This window comes from Melopsittacus undulatus, chromosome 19 (genome assembly GCF_012275295.1).
Source record: "Melopsittacus undulatus isolate bMelUnd1 chromosome 19, bMelUnd1.mat.Z, whole genome shotgun sequence".
NCBI lineage: Eukaryota > Metazoa > Chordata > Aves > Psittaciformes > Psittaculidae > Melopsittacus > Melopsittacus undulatus.
The window spans coordinates 1,277,226-1,302,305 of record NC_047545.1 but is presented as its reverse complement, the minus strand read 5'-3'; the positions used below and the strand labels follow the sequence as shown (position 1 = coordinate 1,302,305).

General features: G+C 54.6%; 1 protein-coding gene across 3 annotated transcripts in view; it reads left to right on the top strand.

Moving 5' to 3' along the window:
- The window catches only part of GATAD2A (GATA zinc finger domain containing 2A), a 48,506-nt gene that overhangs the window by 2,348 nt on the left and 21,078 nt on the right, over positions 1–25,080 (top strand). The window contains exons 1-2 of one of the 3 annotated variants that reach the window (XM_034070647.1): positions 6,098–6,187; positions 19,018–19,089. The gene's annotated coding sequence lies outside the window, so the exon portion shown is untranslated. Of the gene's footprint in view, positions 1–6,097; positions 6,188–13,998; positions 14,050–19,017; positions 19,090–25,080 lie in introns of those variants that run through there. The other 2 variants (XM_034070649.1, XM_034070648.1) reach the window with 2 other exon arrangements.

Genomic DNA, 25,080 nt, shown 5'->3' with positions numbered 1-25,080 from the left:
GCCAAGCCCAAGTCTGGGAACCATTCCTGCCATGGTGGCTTTTGGTTGCCTGCTGTAGTAAACCAGTGGCCTCATGCTCATGGAGCTACCAGAGGGATTGTCAGGATTTGTTCCATCCTTGTATTGGTTTGCGCAGCCTAGAGCAGCTTTCCCTTTGCCAGAGAACTCCATCTTCTAATCCACCCCCTTCCCAATAATCCCTTATAAGTTCTTTATGCCAAGGAACCAACTCGCCCAGCGGGAAGCCAGGGAAGCTCCAAAGAGGCTGGAGAAAATGAGGAGGATGGTTTGGATTTGGTGACAATCTCTGGGGCTTAGGTCTAAAGGAACCTGCCTTGGCAATAGGATTCCTGATAAATTCCCAAGCATTACAGTTTGAATTCCTAGCTGATGATCTCCAGTGACCATCTAAGCCCGAGTACCTTGGTTCCTATGTGCAGCCCAGTGGAACTATCCCTCAACAATTGATTTATATAACTGAAATAGCTTGGGAAGTGAGAAACTTCCTTCCTCTTGGGATACAATGCCAAGGATGTCAACTCTCCAGAGGGCTGGAGATAAGAACTGGGCTGTCCTTTTTGCTTGCACTTAAACCAGCAGAGGTGGATTCAGCAGAGTGGGGCTGTGGTTCCTCCCTCTGCACCCCAGAGCAAGGCTCAACTGATGCTTAGGCCTGGTCAGCAGCCCTGTTTCCTGTCAGACCCAGGGGAAGTGCAGCTGTGCTTTGGGCAGTCCTGTTCCAATAGAAGAGTGTTTCTGAAGGAATCCCCCCCCCCCAGTCTTGGTCTTCCAACAAAAGCTCCCTGTTCATTCCAATGAGGTGGCAACAACCCCCCTGAGTGCACTGCAATGGGCAGCGCAGCACTTGTGTAAGCTTGACCCAAGGTGTAGTCGTGGCTTTAGGAATCCTTTCCCCTTGCAATCTGCCTGGAAAAGCTCAGAGCAGCAATGACTGATCCCATCAACACTAAATTTAGAAATGAATCTAATTTGTAAGTCTTGCTTTCCAGCAGGAAAGCAGGTTACAGAGCTGACCCAGTACAGTGCTGCGGGGGGAGCTGGGCTTAGGGGCCGAGACTGGCATCTGTCACGTGCTGATAATGCACAGCTTATTGCCAGAAGGAGCAATGTTAATAAATGCTCGTAGTAAACGTGGTGTAAGACTCATGATCCTTGGGAAAAGCCAGGTTGTCACAACGCAGCGGGCTCTGATGAGGTGTCAGACTTCATTCAGCTCAGTAAAGCCTGGCTCTGCTTCCTCAGACCTTGGGCTTTACATCAGCCTGCCCACCGCAACGTAACCGTGGGGTAAAAGCTCTACTGGCACCTTACAAGCACCCACACAGGTCCTTGAGGGGGCAGAGGACTCGGAGTGTTCACCTTGCAGAACTAACACCCCGAGTTCCAGCAAACCCAGGCCACGTTGGGAAGGTTTAACAGGAAGCTGGCTGAGAGGTGCAGAGAAGTGGCTTTTACTGACTGCAGTGATGCTCAAGGAGGTGATGCTGTAGCAACATGGGACAGTTGTCTTTGGAGGCAGTGCAGGTTCTGATGCTGATCCCTGGGGAAGCCTGCAATGGCTGGAGGATAAGGCTGGATTCTCCTGAAGGGACAGGATTCTGCAGGTGTTTCACTCCAAGTTCCTACTTTTTGCTCTTTCTCTCTCTTTTTACTGCAGTCCCTTCGAAACCAGATTGTACCAAGTTCATTCCTGTGGCAAGAGTTCAGTGTTTGAGCTCAGCCTGCCTTGGTTCTGGTCCTGGTGTGTCAGGCTCAGGTCAGACACAGCCTCAGTGTCAACCATGTGCTGACCATGGATCTGATTTCCATCCCAGCTATATCACTGGGAAGAGAAGGTCTTGCACAGGCAGAGCTTGAGTTCTACAGACATGTTCCATCAGCTTCTCAGTTACTCCATCTTTAGGGATCTTGTCTGTTAAACCACAGAGAGCTGTGGCTGTCATGGCATCCATGCAGACAGACGCCTGATTGTGTGAGCATTAATCTCCATTAGGAATCTAGTCTGATGCAGGATTGAGAGAACAAACTACTGGGAATTGCTCAAATCCATCTGTGGAATTTAGGTGGAGTTACTCAGGCTGCAACTACAACCCCATTTACCGTGTGGGATGCGTTCCCTCCCCACCTTGAAACCCTCCATTTGCAGGGGCTGAGCCCCCAAACCAAACCCAGAATGGAGCTTTTCTGTGTCCACTTTGACAACCGGTAACCCCTGACTGGGTTAAATCTGATTAATGACACTCAATCTGATTAATAACAATGTCTTCTTCCCAGTGACAGCCTGGCCTCAGGAACAGCCCCTGCCTTCCCCAGGACACTGCAGATAAACAGGACACTGTCTTTGGTGTTTAGGGGGAACTAGAAACGGAGCTTTTGGTCACAGTTCCTACTAGCAGTGGTGTGTCAGCTCCACTGCTGCCTTCACTGCCCAGGCTTCCAGAGTACATGGACACGGATACAGGGGTGAATTAGTAAGGTGAATGTTATTTAATCAGGGCTCAAGCAAAATGTTATAGACAACTGGAAGTGTTCATTACCGAAGCTCATTCTTAACACTCACAGTATTCCCACCCTGAAGAGCTGAGCTAGCGGAGGTGAAACACAATGGAAACCCACCCCATTCCCATTTCCAAAGGCTGCCAGACTCCTTGTAGGCAGATTCCTCAGTGTATCCCATAGTCTGCTCTGGAAAAGGATTCCACGCTAGAGAAGAGACTCATGGACTGAGCCTTATCTCTTGCACAGTGATAACAGCAGTGAGGTTTGGGAGGGCTCCTGGTTGGCTTTTGGCGTATCACACTTGCGGGCTGCAAGCAGACAGTTAAAAATAGGCTGGTGGATCCAGATGAAATGGATTCTTGGGAATATTCAGTGATGGGCAGAACCAGTGGGGAGGGAGCCTGGGATCTGGGCTGGTCTCACCCACCAGCTTGAGGCCTCTTTGTGCCAGTTAAAGCTCCCAGGAAGCTGCAGGAGATGGGAACTGTGCTGCAAGGATATCCCAGTTAGTTCTCCTCTGGAGCAGGGGCAGGCACTGCAGGGCACGTGGTGCTGTGCAGGCCAGAGGTGCTGTGGAGGGGCAGGCCCCAAGGACCGGCTCCGTGGCTCTGACTCACCCTTTGCCAGCACCACGTGTCCCAGGATGGATGGATGTGAGGATGGAGCCGAGCGACCCGAGGCTGGGGTGGCTTTGGCAGCTCTCACAGTACTGGTGAACTTTGTTCTCCCCCCTTGTGAGCACAATCAATAGTCCATGGAGCGTGTGTGGAACTGGAGCAGAGCTCCCATGGAGCCTCTTCCAAGCAGGCAGGGGCAGGTGCTCCCACACCAAAGGCGCTGTGTTGGCTGCAGGCACCTGTGCACATGCTCCCATCTCATCCAGAACTTCCTGATCTGTCCAGTTTTTTCAGTTCCAGAGAAATGAATTTTCATTTCTATTTTGGATCATTTGCCTCAGTGCTTAAATCCGGGAATTCTGACTGTTCCCAAGCTCAGCTCCTGGCGTTCCGCATGGAAGCCTTGCTCCCCACAGGAGGCAGATGGGCACAGACCCGGCCATATAGGTCCTATACTAACCCTCAAGCAGCTCAGTTCTTGTCAAAACTCAGCCATGTACCACCTCACCCTATTCCTGAACCAGTTCCCATTGTCCCCAGCAGCTGATGGGAGCTGTGGCCTGCACTTGGCATGGAAATAGTTTTGATGGAAGCTAAGTAAAGGACCATCACTTGGCTTCTGGGATTCTGTTGGTTCTTAGCCACCTTACAGTTGTGTTCTTCAGATCTGGAGCACTGTTGCAGCATGTTTAGGTTTATCCTTTTCTTCCTTTAACTACTGAAGGATGTGGTGTGTTTGTTTCAAGCTTCTGGCCAGCAATGGAAGAGATAAACCTCATCCTGTAAAGGTGCTGAAGTTGCCTTTTTTACTTCCAAAAATGCCTGTTTCAGGCTGCTTTGTCCCTGGGTCTGACACCAGCCCCTCACTTATCACGGAGGCGAAGGGACCAGAGGGGCCAAGCTGGAGCTTGCAGCAGTGTCAGTCGGGCTCAGGGCCTCCTCCTCTGCCTTTACCACCCCACGTCCGGGCTGCTGAGCTCCAGAACTCGTTCAGCCTGTTCTGGCTGCAGGAGCAGCGTGTTCCGGGCATCCCGCCACTGCCGGTGGTTGCAGGGAGATGACCAAGTCTACCAGGTCTGCCTTGAGCTTTGTGGTTGTTCTTCCGTGACCTACATTGGGATGTGCCTGGAGGAAAAAGTATCTCAGTTCTCAGAGTTTCTCTGGGGACACTTGGGAATTTTGATGGAATTGTTGGGTTTTATTCACAGAATCCCAGCCTGGTTTGGGTTGGAAGGGACCTTAAAGCTCCTCCAGCTCCAATCCCTGCCAGGGCAGGGACCCCTTCCACTGGAGCAGCTGCTCCAAGCCCCTGTGTCCAACCTGGCCTTGAGCACTGCCAGGGATGGGGCAGCCACAGCTTCTCTGGGCACCCTGTGCCAGCGCCTCAGCACCCTCACAGGGAACAGCTTCTGCCTCAGAGCTCAGCTCAGTCTCCCCTCAGGCAGGTTCAAGCCATTCCCCTTGGCCTGTCCCTACAGGCCCTTGTCCCAAGCTCCTCTCCGTAAAAAGTCCTTCTCTTTTCTCACATCCCAACACCAGACTGTGCTGGTGTCACAACAAAGCGGATATCCCCGTGTTTGCTGCACTGGGTGGTGTTCTGATGAAGAGTGTAGATTGTGTAGCATTTAAATACACAGGAAGGATGAAGTATTTAGTCCATATAATCTACAGACTTTGCCTTTGGAAGGCTGGAAGTATCTTCAGAAGAACAACATGAATGGCTTCTCTCATTGTGAACTACTGGATTTTAATTTGTCATATTTAATTACAATTCAATAATGTTACTAATATAAAGCTGCCTATTTTCATACAGGTGTAGCACAGTGATGCACAGCACCCGAGTGTTCCCTTTGCAGGTACAAGGCCCTAAAGGGAGGATATTCACATTAAGGGTGTGCTGACACTTGGCTGTGAAGATTCCTGGTGCTGTGCTCCACTCCTGGAGTCAGGGTTTAGCAATATCCCTACCAGCAGATACTCTCTACCTGGCAAATAGGTTTTAATATTGAAATAGGGAGTGAGGCGCTGGCACAGGGTGCCCAGAGCAGCTGTGGCTGCCCCATCCCTGGCAGTGCTCAAGGCCAGGTTGGACACAGGGGCTTGGAGCAGCTGCTCCAGTGGAAGGGGTCCCTGCCCATGGCAGGGGTTGGAACTGGAGGAGCTTTAAGGCCCCTTTCAACACAACCCATTCCATGATTATTGTTTCGGTGTCTGGTTTCCCTTGTTCGGACCGAGCAGCATCGGCTCCCACCGCAGCTCTGCCGGTGCGGGGCAGGAGCTGGGATGTGGGACGTGCGGCTTTGCTGTGGCTCGGAACTGAGCTCCCCGTGCACCCACCGCTGACGGGGGGTGAGCATTTAACGGTGTTTTCAAGCCGCTTTCTCAGCCCCGACAGGAGCTACCCGAGGCTCTCGGGTGCGAGAGCGCATCTCCTGCTAGCGCTGCCTGCTCAGAGCGCCTCGTTACCGTCTTCAAGCCAGCTCCAGACCCGAACCGGGCCCCGCCGCCCGCTCCATAGCCAGGCCTCGGGATGCTCCCGTGTGCCCGGTGCCGTGCACCGAGCGGGACGATGCTCTCCGCTTCCTCCCGAGAACAAAGCGCTCTGCGGGGCCGGAGCCGCCGCTGCTCCCGCTCCACGTGGCCCCGGGCGCCGCGGCGGGACCCGCTCCTCCCGTTGCGGCGCCCCCGACCCGGCCGCAGCCAATCCCCGCCCGCCTACCATGTGCCGCGACCCCCTCCGGCCAATGGCGCCCCGGGTCACAGACCTGCTCCACCATTGCCCGGAAGCGGCGCTGGGTCCTGCCGCCGCCGCCGCCGTGCCCGCAGCGCAGGACGGGCCGCCCCGTGCCGGGACCGCCCCGCGCATGCTCCGCCGAGTGACGCCGCGACTCCATGTGTGAGGAGCGCATTATTTGGCAGGGGGGAGCGGCGGCGGACGGGGCTGAACGGGGATCCCCGGCGGGGCGGACACGGGGCCGGCGAGGAGCGGAGCGGAGGCCGGGGAGCGGCGCTCGGGATGCGCCGGGAGCGGCGGGGAGGCTCCGAGGCGTGTGAGTGCCCACATTAAAAGTTCTCGTCGGGTTTATTGTCTTGGGGAGGGCGAGGCGGCGGCGGCGGCGGCAGTACCAGTAGTACCAGTAGTACCAGTACCGATAGTACCAGTACCAGTAGGGATGCGTGTGCGCTGCCGGGGCCGTGCGGGGACCGCGCTCAGCCCTCTCCAGCCCGGAGAAAGTGCAAAGTCCGGCCCCGCGGCCGCCGGGGGGTGAGGGATGAGCGGCCGCCGGGGAGGGAGTGCGTGCCCCTGCCCGCGGACAGGGGGGCAGGAAACGGGGCTCCCGGGGCGCATCCCCGCCGGGGAACGGGAGCTTCGGTGCCGGGGCTCCCTCCCCGAGCCCCGGGGTCGCCGCCGGCTTTTGTTCGGCGCCGGGACGGCCGCAAGCGAGGCGTTTGTTTCGGAAAGTTGTTGCGGGCTTTCCGCCGGCTGCTTCCTCTTCCTCCTCCTCCTCCTCCTCCTCTGCGGCCGCTCGGGCCGGGGGCAGGGGCTGCCGGTGCCCCGGGATCCGCTCCCCCCCCCCCCCGGTGCGGTGGGACCGGCCCCTCGGGGGTCGGGGAGGGGGGGGGGAAGCGGCCGGGCCGGGCAGCCCCCGCCGTGGCACGCTCCCGGCTGGCGGCCAGGCTGCGGCCCGTGTCACAATAAGAGTCCCCGCCCGCCCTTCCTGCGGCTCGACGTGCGCCCCCCGCAGCCGCCGGTACCGGGGGAAGGCTGCAGGGGGCACGGTCCTGCCGGCCGCGGGGGGGGCGCTGCCTGGGCAGACCCCGGCACCGGGAACCGCAGCTTTGGGACGGCGGAGATGGGGAAGCCCGTTCCGTGCTCGGGATGCGCGCACGGCTCCGGAGCCTCTGCTGCTGGGTTGTGTTCTCCGGTTTACAGCCCATGGTTCGGGTTCTCCTCTCGCTTGGCTCTTTCCTGGCTGCTCCATGCCCGTGTGTTCCTGTACTTTGTGCACTAAACCCTTTGCCAGGGGGTTTACCGGTAAACCCAGAGGTTCCTAAGCTGATGGCTGCACTGACACAGAGCACTGATTCGCAGGCATGGTCCTGATCCTCGTTTCCAGCTTCTTTTGCAGGTGTTTGACTTTCATGTTTCTCTCCTGCAAACACAGCTGGAAGCAGAGGTAGCAGAGCTGCTTGGAGAGACAGTTACACAGGAAGTGAAACGGAGGGGCCTTGGGGAATAAGAGACATGCCAGCAGGCTGGAAGCTGCCATACATCAGCAGGAGAAGAGGAGGGAACACTGCTTTCTTCCAGACAAGCTATTGACCAGTGTCTCAAGTGGAAGGAGACATGGGTAGGGAGAAGCAGGAGCATAAAAGACATGCTGTTGGTGGAGAGGATGAGGTGGTGGTAGGGAGATGAAGGCAGGAGCCAGCAGAAGACAGTAAGAAATAGAGGGATGTGTAGCACATGGACAGCTTTTTTGTGTAAGACAACGTGTGATGCTCTCCTGGGCTCTGTGCTGCTGAGAAATGGTCCCACCAGCTCTTAGGATGGTACCTGCAGGGATGTGGTGGTGATACCACACTGGGGTTTGGGCCATGGGGAGGCTGATCCCCCCCTCCCTGAGCACTGTAAGGAAGGACCATGCTGCATACAGAGAGGGGAGCTGGTCACTGTGGTCATTGCCACCTCGCAGCCACCTGAGATGGTGACAGACAGAGAGCAGTGTTCCTGTGCCTCACACCCCATTGCTCGCTGCATGGACAAGGGAAGGGGCAGGATATCCTGGAGGCAGCGAGGCTCTGCTGGGGTCACCAGCACTGGGGACTCGGGTTTGGGGTTTTTCTGCCTCCAGCTCTCTGGTTTTGACACCAGGGAGCAGCTTGGGGTGAGGCTGAGGCTGTTAAAGCTCCTCACTTTGTGTCTGTGGGTGAGCAACAGGCTGATGCTCTTAGGAGTTCTACTTGGGAAAAGAGCTGCTGCTACCAGTGCTTGAGCTGTGTGAGGGATGAAAGGGACCAGGTTCTGTGCTTGAAGTAAAACCTGCCTTGCTTGACTTAACAGGAGGAGTGAGTCGTATCCAGCAGTGGAGTGGGATGGGGGAAGCTGGGTATTCCTCTTTCCCCAGAGCTGGAAGCACAGAGGAGTAGCTAACACCATCCCTACGAGCATTACATCGCCATGAGGTTACATCAGGGTGATGATGCAACACTGCTGGCGGATGATGCAGTGTCAGTATGCTAATGCTGGAACTTAATATAACTGCCTTACGACTTTCCTGTGGTAATTCCAGGCCAGCACTCACACGTGGAGCTGCTGGAAATCAGTGATTCCAATTGGGAGTGCTGCTATCCTGGGGATGGGTGTGAGCTTTGGGTGAGGTGAGAAGGCTTCATCCAGGCAGCAGCACATGGATACAGGTATGAGATTTGGTCCTTGAAGGGACCTCTCTGCGTGGCCTCGGGCTTGAGCTGGACTTACCCTTTGCCATCAAAGGAGCTGTAATTGAGAAAGAGCTCTGGGCTTATGGGCTTACACTTCTCTCTCTGGTGTGCTCTTCTCAGCCCTACCCATTCATAGGTACAAGCATATTGAGTCCTTCCTGCTGGACCACTGCAGGGGGTGAAAGGAGGAATGATGCTTCAAGGAAAGCAAGGAAGTTGAAGTCATCTTGTGGCATCTTCCAGGTGCTGGGAGTATTTTAAGCCAAGAGTTCATTGGGATGCCCCATTGCCTCCTGAGGTGGTGTCCAGGTTATCACCAAGCCATTGAAACTCAGTGGATGCGGTACAAGAGCCTGGGAAGGATGGAGCTGGTGGGTGCTGTGGCAACCAGCAAGGCTTCCTCTCTGGATGGAGCACTGGCTTCATGTGTAACTTCTGAGTGGCAAATGCCATGACATTTAGGAGGTTTTCATTGAGCATGTTTTGAAGCACAGACCTGCAGGTGCAGTATCTGGATGCTACTCGCTGAGAGGAGGCATTGAGTGTAACATGCATTGGAAAATGCAGCTCTTGAGGCCCTGAGCTGAGGTTTTGGGTCCTGTGCACATCTGAACCGTGAGCCTTAGGTTCCCTTTGCTCCTTTGGTTTCTCACTGCCTTCCTCTGAGGGCAGTGAGCAGTTATGTGCCTGCTCTGCTTGTCTCCCAGAGCCTGCTCGTGGCAGGTAGGAAGCTGTGTGCCCCATTGCTGTGCAGGTCCAGCCCTCCTGCCTGCAGAGCCTGCTCCATGGGCCCCACCAGAGACACCAAGGTTGTGCATGGGCTGCAGGTGCAGTGTTGTGAAGGTGTTTTGGTGATGGGGGCAGTGAGACATGAGCACTCTTCCCTCCTCTCCTGGTGTTAGAATCCATGGCAAGAGGATGTGTTTGTGCCCTTAAAAAGTGAAGTTTGGTGTTTTAGTTGTGGACATTCTGCTTCTGTATGTGCTATGCTACAATTGATGGGCAAGAGACTTCCTGGGGACCCTCTGGCTTGGGGTTTTTAGGCTTTTCTTGCCTCCTTGGGTGCATTTCCGTGGCACCCCTTCACCTGGGAACTGGCCATCTGTGGGACGTGGGGACCTCACACAGTTCCTGCTTTATTCCTTGGGCACCATCTGGAATGTTGGAGGTTATTCATGTCTCTGTGGTGTGTTCTCTGCTTTGCACTGCTCTGAATGCCCCGTGCACATCAGGTGAATCATGTGTCCACTCCTAGGTGGGGAATAGGAGAGGGAATTGTGGCAGAGGGACAGAACAAAGGTGAAGGTTTACTAATACCCAGTTCCCTATGGGTGGCTTTTTGCTGCTCAGCACTTCCCTGCCTGCTCTGTTCCCTTTTAATGGTGTTCTTTGGCTTGTTGGTGTGTCAGGTCTGGGCCCTCTCCAGTGGGAACCAGCTTGGGATCACTTCGGGAGGCTGCAGCTATGGGCAGGGAGGAATTCCCTCTTCAGCTTTCCCACCTCCTCAGTCCGGAGCAGCTCTCCCTGCATGGGCTCTGGGACCTGCTGTGTTCCTCTGTAGTACAGTGAGGCTGGAAAGCAGCGCCCTGCCTCTCGCTGCATGAGCAAAGGGGCATTTGGAGGGGAAAAGCATCATCTGCTGAGGCTGTTTGGGCTGGATGGGGCAAAACTGGGGAAGTTTTGCCTTCTTTTGGACTCTTTGGGAATGGAAGTTGGGATGTGTTGCTTGAAATGAAGCTAAGTGCAGCAGAGCAATGCCCTTTTCTCTCCTTGGCTTGATGAGCAGTGGGGTTTGCTGCAGCTCAGCATCGCAGCTTGAGTGCAGGGTGGTGCTGGTCTGGGGCTCCTGGGGCCGGTGCAGGCTGCAGGTGCAGTGGGTGCACCCCATGTGTTTGTCCCTGCTATGGCATCTGGAAGATTGGTGCTCAGGACCAGCTCGTGCCCTGCGCGCTGCGGTACCTCCTCATCCTCCATCCTCATCCTCCATCCTCATCCTCCATCCTCATCCTCCATCCTCATCCTCCATCCTCATCCTCCATCCTCATCCTCCATCCTCATCCTCCATCCTCATCCTCCATCCTCATCCTCCATCCTCATCCTCCATCCTCATCCTCCATCCTCATCCTCCATCCTCATCCTCCATCCTCATCCTCATCCTCCATCCTCATCCTCCATCCTCATCCTCCATCCTCATCCTCCATCCTCATCCTCATCCTCCATCCTCATCCTCCATCCTCATCCTCATCCTCCATCCTCATCCTCCATCCTCATCCTCATCCTCCATCCTCATCCTCATCCTCATCCTCACCCGGCCTGCTGGAGGAGGGGGTTTCTGTTGTCTCGGGTGCAGTCACTCAAACCTCGGTGTGTTGGTGGCTGCGGATGGGTCCCAGTGTGTGTTCCAAAGGAAACCTGCAAAGTGGGGCCGAGATCCTTTCATTTTAGTCTCCATCAGCTTTTATGGCTGAAGATTTAACCCCTGTCACCTCCTGTTTCCCATGGGAGGCTTGGGGAAGGGTGTTGTGAGGTTGAGCCCGTGATGTGCAAGGCCACCAAAGGGCACAGGGCACCAAAGGGGCTGGAATCCTAACGTGTCCCAGGAGTTCCAAGGCTTGTTCAGGTATCCAGGGGCTCTTTAGATCAATCCTTTCTCACTGCCTCTCGTTTGGGCTTTATTCTCCTCCTCTTCGCAGTGGGTGAAGCTCTTCAGCTTCTGCTCCTTCTTTGCTGGTCCCTTTCCTGCTCTCTCCCCATCCTCCCCTGTTTTCCTTCCCAAAAGGAAACCACCCCAAGAGGATCTGGCAAGAGTCAAGGGGTTTTCCTGCCTGGCTTCGGGTGACCCCACGTGAGGGTTTGCCTGGGACTCGGCTCTTTGGAGACCCTGGTATTTGCTCTTCCAGCTGAAGCTCTGCTGGGAGGACCTGGGTTTGGAAGAGGTGCTCTCCAGTTCCTTTGACAGTCAGGAGGTGACTGAGAACCTGCCTGTGTTTCCCTGCTCCTTGTGGTGTCCTGCGGCAGGAAAGGGCTCAGTGTCAATGGGTTTGGTGTCACCTCCTGGCTTGGCCGTATCCCTGTACACTGGTTCTGCTCCAGTCTCTGTGGACCAGGAGGCAGTTCCCTGCTTCCAGGCATCCAGCACAATCTGTGCCTCTTGGGGCCCTCACTCCAGCAGTGGGAATGGGAGCTGGGGGATGGCAACAAGCAGGAAAAGAGCCTTTCCACCAGGCAGGGGATAAGCTCTGATGTGAAGGTAACACCATTCCCATTTCCACTCCCTTCAGTTGAATAGAGTTGGCCATTTAGGAAGTGAGGTCCCCAAGTGGTAGTGGGTGATGGTCCCTTATCCCTGCACCCATCAAGTGACAAGGACAGTGTTGAACTGTGTGGGAGGTTCTAAGAGCACTTTATCATCAGCCTTTAGCAGGGAAGCCCTGACAATAGTGGGTGACAGCACCCTCCAAAAGATGCTTATTGCTTTGCAATCAGGTTTGATGGAGCTCACACAAGCAGGGTAAGGGCTGGGGAGGTAAGAGCTGGGCTCAAGGCCATCTCTTTGCTTACCCACTCCCCTTTCCCTGTTTAATAGCCATAAGAAGAAGGAGTTTATGATGGGCTCTTTGCATTAGGGTGCCAGATGACTGGAGCTGAAAGGATAAAGGCTCCTCTTAGAGCTTTCAATGGGAGATAAGAATGAGGCCTTGATGGAGTTTTCAGGTAGTCTTGAAATGGGTTCTGACAGGAAGCATCTTGTCCCTTTTGGAGCCCAAACACCCAATTGCCCTGTGTGTGAGGAGCTGATGTTCAAGGCAGCTTTCCTCTTGCCTGCTCCCTAAGCTCAGCACAGCCTTGCAGGGGTGGTGCTGGTTACTCCTTGCTTCCAGCCTCAATGGAGATGGGGACTGCTCAGTGCTGGCAGCTGAAGCCACAGCCCCTGTGCTCCAGGCCCCATCCTTAGCACCAGCCTTGCTTCAGGCTGGGGTGGGATGCTGCTGCTCCATAGGGAAAGGGGGTCAAATCCTGAAGGCTTTCCTGGTCCTGAAATCAGTCAGACAATGGAATAGTGGGATTTCATACCTAAGGGTATGAATACCTCGTTCCTGTGGCCGGAGGTGGGAGCAAGCTTCCCTGCCATGGCCTGTTTGCTGTGCCCAGTGTGTTCGGAAACAGCCATGGGATCAGGAGCTTTGAAATGCTTGTGGGAATTAGAGGAAGTAAACCCAAGGCATTCATGTTTAATAGGATCTCAGCAAATCCTGGCTCCAGCAGAATGAGGTGCTGCCATTGGACACATGGCCCTGGCACTGTGGGATGTGCTTCACGCACGGCATAAACCTCACATGTTGTGGTTTTCATTGTAGAACAGTGAAATGCCATCTGTGCCAATGCAGGCAGGGGCATTCCCTTCTGGGGGAGGGGGATGACATGTGGAGCAGCTTTTCCATCCCTATTCCTGAAAACAGGAAGACTGTGGCTCATGGTGCAGCTTTCCCTGAAGGATCCCAGTGGGGAGATGGTTTTCTGCACAAGACTGATCCTGGCATCACTTGGAGCAGCTCAGCTGAACTCTCATCTGTGTGGGCTCTGCATCAGAACCCTGATTTCCCTTCAGGTTATGCTCCAAGATCCTGGGTAACCCTTGCAGTTAAGGCCAGCATTAACTTGATGCCTGGAACTGGTGGAAGATCACTGATGTGGAGGGGCCGTGTGGGCTGCAGTGCGGGATGGAACAGGAGCATCACCCAGAGAAGCTTCTGGACTGTGTAGCAACAGGGCTTAATAGATTCTGCAGAGACTCTTTGTGGGCAAGCCCATGAATAGGCAAAAAAGAAGCCAAATGAACCCGGAAGGTCGGTGGGAAGCAGCATCTGTGGGGTGGTTGGTGCATGGCACAAACCCAACCTCTTCTGGGCTGGGAAAACTTGAGATCAACTTTTTACTTGTCAGCTTTAGCTAAATCTTGCAAGTTGGGATGAGCAGCAAGGCTGGGAGCTGGAGCAGAGCAGCCCTGCAAACTGGTGCCCTGCAAACTGGTGCCCTGCAAACTGGTGCCCTGCAAACTGGTGCCCTGCAAACTGGTGCCCTCCAAACTGGTGCCCTGGTGCAAACTGGTGCCCTGCAAACTGGTGCCCTCCAAACTGGTGCCCTCCAAACTGGTGCCCTGGTGCAAACTGGTGCCCTGCAAACTGGTGCCCTGCAAACTGGTGCCCTCCAAACTGCTCCCCTCCAGGCTCCATTCAAGTTCCTGCTGAAGGTAGTTCCAGTTCCTCTGCTTTTCCTCCTCCCTTTAGCAAAGGTATCCTGAGAGGGATGTGGGGATTCCTTGGGCTGGACCAGAGACTGTGAACCTGAAGGTGATGCTTTAACAGGCAGCTTGGGAACCACAGCGTGTGAATCCTGTCGGTTGAGACCTGATGGGTGACTTACTCCTGTGTGAAGCCTGAGAATTATGATGATGAAGAGCAGAGAGGTAATTAAAGAGCTCATCTGAATATTGCGCATGTTATTGATCCCTCGGGACATTTAGATACACAAACTTGATAAGGAGATCTCTTGGCAAGCGCTGCTGGTGGAGTTGTGACACCCTGGCTTGTTTTCTACCCAAAATGCCTTTGTTTTTGTGCGAGGTGGATGGTGCTTTACTTGAAGCCACTGAGTTTCACCCATCCTCAGCATCCCTTTGCCTGTTCTGCTCGAGGGACCCTTCCACATTGGTTACCACTGGTTTGCCTTGCTCAAGCCCAATCCCCCCTCGATCTCACGGCTGACAGTGGCACCTTGTGTTGCCTTTCCCCTTCCTACTGCAGGACTAGGGGTGCAGATGAACCCTACAGTGTTCCTGCTTTCAGGACAGCTGTGCTTGGGGTGCCAGGGCTCCCTGTCAGGCTCAGGTAGGGGATGCTGTGTGCACCCACATCAGGCTGCGTGTGAGGCTCGGGGCTGTGCTCTGTAAATAGGTGTGGGGCTGGGGCTGTGCCAGGCTGCTGGCTCATTCCCTTATTTGGGGCTCTGAGCGGTGTCATTCCCCACACACACCCTGGCCAGGTCTGGAAACCACAGAGTTGGGGAAACTCAAGTTATGCCCTTGTGGGTTGTTACTGTGCAAGTGAGCTGAGGACTGTGTCACTGGAGCAGTGGGGAGCCCCCAGCTTCCCCAGCACAGCATGGGTGAAAGGCTCCTCCTGTGCTTCCAGTCCTGATGCTGCTTGCTTCGGTCTCTATCTCTCCTAATGAGAGACCCAGAGCTTTGCAGTCTTGTTCCTTAGGCTTGTTGGGCACTGGGTGAAGGAGGGTGAATCCATGCCCGCATCCCTCTCCCCCTGTTCCCCATTCTGCCAAGCAGTTCTGCACCTGCGTTTCATCACTCTGGCTCTTTGCATAGAGGGGAGACACCCCCTTCCCCTGCCAGAAACACCCTCTGCAGCTGAAAACCAGAGCAGAGTCATTCCAGTTCTTGAAAAACATGTTTATCCAACAAGCCACAGAGACTGGCACCATCGGGGATGAGATTGCAGCTGATTAAAACCAGTTCACTGCAACTGCTTGCTGAGGATGGAGGGAGCTGGGCAGGGTTTGGCCTCGGGCTGGGGGTGCAGAGCCCATGGGGTTGATCTGAATTGATCTGGATGGGGAGCATTGTGGTGATGGAGCTCTTCACACTCACCACAGTAACTGAGCTGTAGTTCCAAGTGTGCTGTTGGAACACGAACCCCAAACCAACCCCTTTTGATCTCGGAGTCTCTCCTGTTAGCAGAGGATGTTCTGGTTCCTCCTCTTGCCTCTGCTCCTGACACTCAGGTGTTTGGTGCTGTTCCTGCACTCAGTGACTTGGCTCTACCTGTGCAGTCCTTATGAAGGTGGACGTGGATGGGTGCGAACCAGATGTATGGAGTGGTTGGGACCTGGCTCCAATGCAGCCTCTTTGTCAGGGTTAGAGTCTCTTAATTCCTGGTTCAGTTTAAATTCCTTATTGTACAGTTAATGACACAAACAGTGTCCTTTTCCTCCCTGTTTCACTCCCAGGTTTCCCTCATTCCCTCTCACAGCTCTCTGTTCCTTCAGGTGATAGCATGACATCCATTAGTGCTTCTGGATAAGGGACTAGAGCTCCCAAACCCACCATGAAACGAAGCTGGTCTACCCAGACGGTTGCTTTAAGGTTCTTTGTCTGGAAATGTCACCTTTTGGAGCTCTCTTTCTAACGTTGCTCCTACATGGATCAAACTCAGGTGTTCAGAGATGTGGCCTTGTTGAGGAATCATTGTGTTTGTGAGAGCTCTCCTGTCCCCCTCTGCCCCATCTGAAGCCATCAACTGTGTGCTTGTGTCGGCTCCAGCCTGGAGCCCCAGACACTCACGGGTGTTTCCATGCAGGAGCAGCCAACCCCATCATGATGTGGGTGCTCTGAGCCTGCCTGATGCAGAGAGAGATGCTCCCTTTGTGCTGAGCTGGGCTTTGTGATGCGTTCTCCATGCAGCATCTCAACCCTGCTGTGTTTGCTGTGGGTGCTGCCAAGCACTGCCCAGGCCCTGCTTACAGGAGCCAGGTTTGCAAGGGCTTGAAGAGCAAAAAGTCCCTGGAAGAGAAGCTGGGGTTGGGGTTTCCTTCTGAGCTGCATCATTGGAAGCTCTTGGTCTTTGTGTCCTGCAGGTTTCCATCCGCACTTGGCTGGATTCTGGGGAACATCAGGAAAAGCTCAGGTAGATCAAGGGGGTTGTTTGGGGAGCGAGGAAGGAGCTTGGTAATGTAATAACTGAGACACTTCAGGCTAAGGAGGGAGAGAAGTCAAAATACACTTGCACTTTGGTCTGAAAACAGCCAGTTTTGACTGCAGGAGATTAGATTAGAGCCGTGTGTTCCCAAAGCTTCAGCCTGGGTTTTCTGGGGGGTGTTCAGCCCAGGATTCCCTGTTTTCCTGCACACTGGTGTGTGTGAGTGATGGGATTGGAGAGGGCAGAGTAACGCAGAACTGGAGCTCTGCTGAAGCAGTGTCAGGATCCGTATGGAGCACTTTGCAGCTGGCATCCTGAGTACATGGGTCTCTCCCAGCTCTAGAAGTAATTCCCCTTGAAGGCACTTCCATAGGATTTGGCAGCACTTGGCATCCAGTAGAGTATAAATGCTGGGAAATAAGCCTCCAAAAGGAGGATGTGCTGGAAAAGCCGGGAAGTTCTTTCCTGTATCTGACTTCCTGCTGTTCCTCAAGCGATGCTCTCCCCATCTATGGACCAGCTTAACCAAAGGGTTACCGCAGCCCCTGGCTCCCCTGCCCAGTGAACACCAGCACTGGTTGAAGGCTGTAATGTAAGTGCCATTGATGGCCCAGGAGGGGAGTTCTGTGCTTTACTTCTGGCCCCTTTTCTGCTGAGCACTCCCTTTACCTTCCAGAAGGTCCAGGAGTTTCCTTATCTCGCTTGGTTGAGGAGGGAATTCCAGCAAAACTGCCAAGTTCTGGTACCTGGGACATAGTTTTTAAGCCTTAATCTTCTTAGGGAATCTGCAGCTTGTCTTATTCTGCAAATGTAATGGTTTGAAACCCTCATTTGGGGCTAAATCTTCCTCTGGAATTCTCTGGGTGCTGTTGATGGGATTGAGTAACGTTGCTAAAAGACGGGATCCCAGTGTCACAACCTGCACCTTTCACCATCATCGCATTGAAAAGCAGAACAACAGGAGTGCCCAAGTTGGCTCCGAGCAGCTGGGTCTGGGCTCTGTGGTGGGGTAGCTAGAGATGCTCTTCAGTATCTCTCATTCCTTGAACATTTCCCTTCTGATGGCTTAAAAAGTCACAGCATTGGGATAGGAGCTGTGATTCTGCAATGAAACAGAACTGCAGGATCCTGACCTGGTTTGGGTTGAAGGGACCTTAAAGCTCCTCCAGCTCCAACCCCTGCCACAGGCAGGGACCCCTTCCATGGAGCAGCTGCTCCAAGCCCCTGTGTCCAACCTGGCCTTGAGCACTGCCAGGGATGGGGCAGCCACAGCTTCTCTGGGTACCCTGTGCCAGCGCCTCAGCACCCTCACAGGGAACAGCTTCTGCCTCAGAGCTCAGCTCAGTCTCCCCTCGGGCAGGTTCCATCACTCCATTGCACTCACTCTGCTGCTGGAAGTGCAGCCACAACTTAGAGCAGCTCCTTCGGCAGTTTCCCTTCCCAGTATCCCTCAGGCATCCGGTGCCATCGCTCTGCTGCCTTCCCCCAAGCCCTTCCATGCGCTGGATGCGGTGGTTGGTGGCGCTGGTCCTGCGGTGCTGAAGGGGTTAAACAGCTCTTGTGGTGTCCTCACAAGAGGAAAACTATTTTCGTCCCATGCCAGGAGCACTCTGGGAGTTTGGAGCTGCAGCTCCTTGGGAATGGAGCCTGGAAAACTGCCTCTGTGCCTTCGGCTTCCTGCGCCCGGAGCACTTGGGATGGGGCGATCCTGCTGACCCCCCAAAGGACAGGAGCACTCGGGTGCTGCCGGGCTCAGTCCATAACCACCTTCCATCGGGAAGTGTCTCCCTGTGTCCCATCCTTGGGCAGAGCAGAGGATCCCCCTCTCCCACTGTGACCTTCCCCAGTCCCATTAGCAAGGATCCAGCAGGCAGAATCATTCCCTTTACTTCTGCCTTTCTTTAAGCCCCTCTCCCCAGCAGTGGCCCCGCTCCCATGGCTGTCACCCCCCAGCACACAGCCTGGCCTCTGTCTCTTGCCTTTCCTCAGCCATGAAGAAGTGTTTGTTCCTGTCCAGGCCAGATGCTCCAGGAGCAGCATGGAAATCCTGCCCTATCTGTCAGGTTTTAGAGCCCAGCTGAAGGCCCTGGTGTGGCTCTTGCAATGGTTTTCAATGGGCTTCTAATTAGGAAAGCGTTGGACTAATAGGATGAGCTATAATTAGCAAGACCTGCCCTCTAGATAGCTAAGCAGGGACTAGAATACAGTTGTAGGTCCATTAAGTTTCTCCCCATGCACTTTGGTGGTATTTAACCTGCCTGGTACAGGCAAAGGCTGCTGGTGCAGGTAATGGGTGCTGTGGCAAAGGTTGGGGTGGCCCCTACTGCAGGGACAGGCTCCTAAAGGGAGTTTTGGGAACAGAAGCCCGTGGGAGCCTGTGCAGGGAATAGTGAGGTGGGAGAAGGAAAGGGGCTTGTGGGGCTCTTCTTCCTCAAGGGCAAACTGCTGGTGGGAAATGGGAATGCTGGTTCCAGCAGATGTTTGGGGCAAACCCGAGATAGGAAGTGGTTGGTTTCCTCTTGGGGTGTTAACATAAGAAGCAAAGACTAAAGCGAGTAAGAAAAGCAGTACCTATACAATACTCTTGTGTGTGCCTTTGGTTTTAACCCCAAAGCATCCGGACACAATCCTAGGATGCAATATTCCACACAGTGCGGAAGGGTGACCATGTTCCAGGTGATGGTGGTGCCTGTCCTGGCTGCACTGACCCCTCTTCTCTCCCACAGGATCCTCGCTCCAGACACTTTCCACCCATCCTTGTCAGGATCCTACCTGGAACCCATGAACTTCACTGACAGGTAGGAGCTGGGGATCCAAGGGGACAAGTGTCCAACATTGCACATGGGAGGTGGGCTCCTCATCCATGGTCCTGCTGCTGCAGGCCAGGAGCGCTGCTGATGGGCTCTTTCGGGCAGATGTGCCCCGATCTTGTAAAGCCAGGACCATGTTTCGTGAGCCCAAAAGGCCGAATGAAACCAGGAAACCCTGGAGAGTAACTGAGAGCAGCAGAGAGTGTTGTGTGTACATGTCTTGACCATGGTGATGGCAGTTTCTCTTGTTCAGTGGGTTATCACCAGAAACCAGTTACAGAGCATCTTATTCTGCCAGTTCAACTTGGTATCCAAGTGCTGTTTTGTACCCAAATCACACCTGGTATTTACGGGCTCCTGCACTGAGGAATCTCCCTGCTTTTGGGTAATGCAGAGCTCAGACACAGTCGGTACCAGACTTCCTGCCCAGGAGTTTCTGGACACAGATAGATCCATAAGGCTTGAGGGAGAGCTCCGGTCGAGCAGATCCCTCCTGCAGTGACTGGAAGCAGCATCCAAAGCAGTGGACCTCAGAGTTCCCATCATCTTTGAGTTCTCTTTAGAAGACTTAGGATCTGGCTTTGGGAAATGAGACAATTCCTTAGTTGTTCACAGCTTCCTTTTGGTGCCTTGTCCCTTGGATCCACTTACACCAGTTCCCTGTCTGTGGCTCTGTTACATGATTTATGTTGGCTTGAAGGTGGGAATGCACCGGGCAGTGCTTGGTGCCCGGAGAAGCCTCCCTTAAGTTTCCCAAATGCAGAAAACCCAAGGAATTGCCTGGATTAGAGTATGCACAGCATGTGGTGCTGGGGAAGCTGATTGTTGTTGTGACTGAGTATTTAAAGATGCTAATTTTGCTGCTGTTGCATTAAAATCAATGAACCAACCTGGATCCCTCCTCTAATAAGAAGCATACATTAAATAGGGAGGAGGTGGGAGAAGGGCTGAGGATCTGATTGCAATTTACGTCCCTTAATATTGAAACCTCTTCCCATCCAATAGAAGATGGAATCAAGTTGTAGGCCTGGAAGTGGGAGGGTTTGGAGTCCAGCTGAACAGCGGGTGAGCAGTTTGGGACTAAGGGATTGCTGTCTGTGAGGGTCAGTGTACCTGGAGGATCCCTACCTAGGAGGGTCAATGTGCCTGTAGGATCCATACCTGGGGGGGTCAGTGTACCTGGAGGATCCATACCTGGGATGGTCAGTGTACCTGGAGGATCCATACCTGGGATGGTCAGTGTGCCTGGAGGATCCATACCTGGGATGGTCTGTGTGCCTGGAGGATCCATACCTGGGATGGTCAGTGTGCCTGGAGGATCCATACCTGGGATGGTCAGTGTACCTGGAGGATCCATACCTGGGATGGTCAGTGTGCCTGGAGGATCCATACCTGGGATGGTCAGTGTGCCTGGAGGATCCATACCTGGGGGGGTCAGTGTGCCTGGAGGATCCATACCTGGGGGGGGTCAATGTGCCTGGAGGATCCATACCTGGGGGGGTCAGTGTGCCTGGAGGATCCATACCTGGGGGGGTCAGTGTGCCTGGAGGATCCATACCTGGGATGGTCAGTGTGCCTGGAGGATCCATACCTGGGAGGGAAGTGGAGTCTTTCTGGTCATAACTGGTGGCTTTTAACCAAAAGCCTTTGATTGAATCCTTTGGCTGCCTCACATGAGGGTGGTTGAACCCCCCCCCCCCCCCAGGCATTGGTGACAGTGACCCAACTGCATCCTGAACCAGGCAGCTCACTCCTGAAACCTACAGCAATGAATCACGATCCCAGAGCATGTGGAAAGCTGGGAGCAGAGCCGGGAATCAGCATCCTTGTGGCAGGGATGGGGAGGGTCAGGGCTCTGCTTCGGGCTGGGTACTCCCAGTAACACACTGCTATAAGGTATTGAGGAGAGGAAAAGTGCTCTTTGGGTGCTGGTTTTTGGTTGCTTTGTGGCCTTTTCTTCTCGTGCTGAACACTTGTGGAGTTGTGATGAGAACGGAGCAAGTACTGAGTTGCTTTCCGGAGACAAGGGCTCTTTTCCGTGCACACAGCTCCGTGTTTAATCTCATCTGTGGGGCTCATTCAGCTTTCGGTGGCCAATTGTGAACGCTTCTGTCTTTGTTACACAGAGCCCTCAGATAGCGCTGGGCTCGGGCTCATTGGAGCCAGACTTGGCTGTAATAGCGATGGTGGTTTGAAGGTGAGTGACACAAACAGTGCTCAGTGGGACCCCAGCTGGTCCTGGTTCAGTACAGAGCTCCCAGCTCCACGTTAGTGCCTGCCTGCAAACGTGTCTCTGTTCCTCTCCAGCCTGGCTTGGTTCCCCCTGCACTGTGACCTGGGTGCAGTGTGAGGCTGGACCCTCGCATGGGAACAGGAGCGGGTTGTGCCAGGCTGGAGGTGCGGAAGGAGCAGCATGGGGAGGTCGGGGTCAGACCCAGGTACCCCACGGTTGCCTGCACCCCATGTCTTGGGCTGGCATCACTGCTCTGCTCTGCTGGGCAGCTTCCCACAGGAAACTTGTGTGGGCTCCATCTGCATTGAGCTGTGGGTGCTGAGCACTGCAGAGGGCCCCCAGCACCCTTGGGGCGGGGACAGAGCAGCGGGAGCCCGGGGAGGGAAGGGTTAAAGCTGCCATTTTGTTATGTAACACCCTTAATGGACATGTCGTGAATGGCACCAAAATGGCAGGAGTTAACCCTTGGTGAGCCACAGTGCAGCAGGTACCCCAATAGCTGCAGTGCAGCAGGTACCCCCCGATAGCTGCAGTGCAGCAGGTACCCCAATGGCTGCAGTGCAGCAGGTACCCCCCGATAGCTGCAGTGCAGCAGGTACCCCAATGGCTGCAGTGCAGCAGGTACCCCCCGATAGCTGCAGTGCAGCAGGTACCCCAATGGCTGCAGTGCAGCAGGTACCCCAATGGCTGCAGTGCAGCAGGTACCCCCCGATAGCTGCAGTGCAGCAGGTACCCCAATGGCTGCAGTGCAGCAGGTACCCCCAATGGCTGCAGTGCAGCAGGTACCCCCAATGGCTGCAGTGCAGCAGGTACCCCAATGGCAGCAGTGCAGCAGGTACCCCCAATGGCAGCAGTGCAGCAGGTACCCCAATGGCTGCAGTGCAGCAGGTACCCCCAATAGCTGCAGTGCAGCAGGTACCCCAATGGCCACAGTGCAGCAGGTACCCCCAATGGCAGCAGTGCAGCAGGTACCCCAATGGCCACAGTGCAGCAGGTACCCCCCAATGGCTGCAGTGCAGCAGGTACCCCAATGGCAGCAGTGCAGCAGGTACCCCCCATGGCCACAGTGCAGCAGGTACCCCAATGGCTGCAGTGCAGCAGGTACCCCCAATGGCAGCAGTGCAGCAGGTACCCCAATGGCTGCAGTGCAGCAGGTACCCCAATGGCTGCAGTGCAGCAGGTACCCCCCAATAGCTGCAGTGCAGCAGGTACCCCAATGGCTGCAGTGCAGCAGGTACCCCCCAATAGCTGCAGTGCAGCAGGTACCCCCAATGGCAGCAGTGCAGCAGGTACCCCCCGATAGCTGCAGTGCAGCAGGTACCCCCAATGGCAGCAGTGCAGCAGGTACCCCCAATGGCAGCAGTGCAGCAGGTACCCCCTGATAGCTGCAGTGCAGCAGGTACCCCAATGGCTGCAGTGCAGCAGGTACCCCAATGGCAGCAGTGCAGCAGGTACCCCCTATAGCTGCAGTGCAGCAGGTACCCCCCATGGCCACAGTGCAGCAGGTACCCCAATAGCTGCAGTGCAGCAGGTACCCCCCATGGCCACAGTGCAGCAGGTACCCCCCAATGGCAGTGGTGCAGTAGGTACCCCCAATGGCCACAGTGCAGCGGGTACCCTTCATGTCCCCTCAGCTGGTGCTGCTGCATCAAGCCTGGTGGCATGGGGAGAGCAGATCCATCAGCCACCTCCGGCTGCTCCCTGCCTTCCACAGGGGCAGGATGGAGTTCTGGTTGAATCCAGGTGTGGAGTGATGATTTTCCCCCCACCACCACCCTCAACCTGCAGAATAACCTCTGTTCTCATGGTGGTGTTTTAGTTTAGTCCCTAAAAACATGAAGTGTGGCTGATCATCTACGTGATCAGGTTGTGAACTTGTGTGTGTGCACACTTATGCACATGCCCACTGTAGTACAGACACACACACATGGACATGTAACAGTTTAATGGCTTTTTCCAGGACATTTCCCTTGTGGCTTTGTGATTACTGAGTATATGGGGCAGGAACAGTTATGACATGGATGATCTTAAGGTCCTTTCCACCCTAATGATTCCATATCAGGAAAGCAGTGACTTCTCATTGCAACTGCTTCCATCCTGCTATGAGGAGTTAACTTCTAGGGGATCTGGGGGTGATCTGGGGTGCCTGCCTGGCCTGCACTGTGCTGTGCATGTGGGGTCTGTGATCAGCTCCCTTCAGAAAGCACTTGCTGAAGGGCACTAGATGTGTCTGAACCCATTTCTGCCTCTGGAACCTTGGCTCTTTTATTCCTCAGCTTTCTTCCCCCCCCCTTTTGCTGTAAGAGTTTCCAGATGATGCTGGGGACAAGGGTTGTTGGGCTTTGCTTTTGGCTACCCAAAGGAGGGAGGATGGTGTGGCTGCAGTGGGCTCTGAGCCCGCTGCAGATGGTGTGTGCTGGACCTGTATCAGCTGCCCAGCACTGCTGATGGCTCCAGCACAGCATCAGGAGGGGATTTTAACTACCAAGTTGTGCAAAGCAATGGGAAAGGCAGAACCACTTCTCTGTGAAGGAATTGCTTGGAGTTTGTATGAGGAAGTGATCAGTCCCGATGGGGAGAGGACATCACAGCAAGGAAAGGGTGTTGCTGCTGCTCTTAAATGTGGGATTGTCTTCATGTTACTTCTGCAGCATCCAGGAGCACAAAGTAATTCATTTCCCAAGCCTTAAACTGGAACGTTGTGAGGGTTTTCCTCCCAGTGGATGCTGCAGCATCCCCTTTGTGAGGGTGTCCTGCATCTCCTGCTGCTGCAGACACTGCCTGAGCCAAACCAGGTTTGTTCTCTTTGTCTTGCTACTCTTTGGAGGGCAAAAGGGTTTGGAAGATGCCAGGAGAGCTCTTTTGACCCTTTTCCCAATGGGAAGCATACAGGTGGCATCACAAGCATCCACAGTGTTTACCAGGCGAGCATGAAGTAGCTGTGAGCTCAAGCTTGGGGTTTTTCCTGTTGTCAGTGTCAGGGAACAGCCTGGATCTTCAGGCCCATCCAGCTGACTTTGTTCTTATCTAATGGAATCAGGTGGTGCAAATGTGATCTCCACAAGTCCAGCAGGCTCAAGGGCTGCTTGCAGTGTATGGGCAAGGAGCTGTTTCCTGGTGGTGGTGAGGTCTCGGGTGATGGGGATTCAACCTTTTGCCATCCAGAGAGTTGTTCCAGGTGGGTTTGGGTTCCTCTGACTTCCTCTGTCCTGCAGGGAGCTGCTTGTGTCCCCTCCATGAGGAGGACACTGTCCTTGCTGGCACAGGGCCCTCTGGGCACACTCCTCCTCCTCCTCTTCCTCTCTTCCTGTCTGGGTTTAACCCCCTCCTGCAGACCTGGAGTTCAGGCTCCTTGGGGCTGGGCTCTGTAGGCTGCTGTGGGACACAGACCCTGCCAGGGCCTCACCTGAACTGCTTCCAGTGCCCTCAGACTTGCAGGAGATGGGGCCCATCAAGCCAGGTGATTCCCATTGAAGTCTGACATTACCACTTCTCATCTCTTCTGAACAGAGGCAGAACAGTTGCCTTGAAGAAATCCTTCTCCTTATCCTTTTTCCTGGTCCTCCCCTTCCCTCAGTGCTACAGGAGTTTTCCTTTAGGTCTCTCAGCATCTGTGTCCATGTTAGCAGATTGTTTCCTGGGACCATTTCTTGAAAGGGTTAAACTACAGGACCTTGGGTTTAGGGCTCATCTACACTAAATACAGTTGAATCTCTCCTGTGGTTGGGGAGCTCTGCAACCAGATC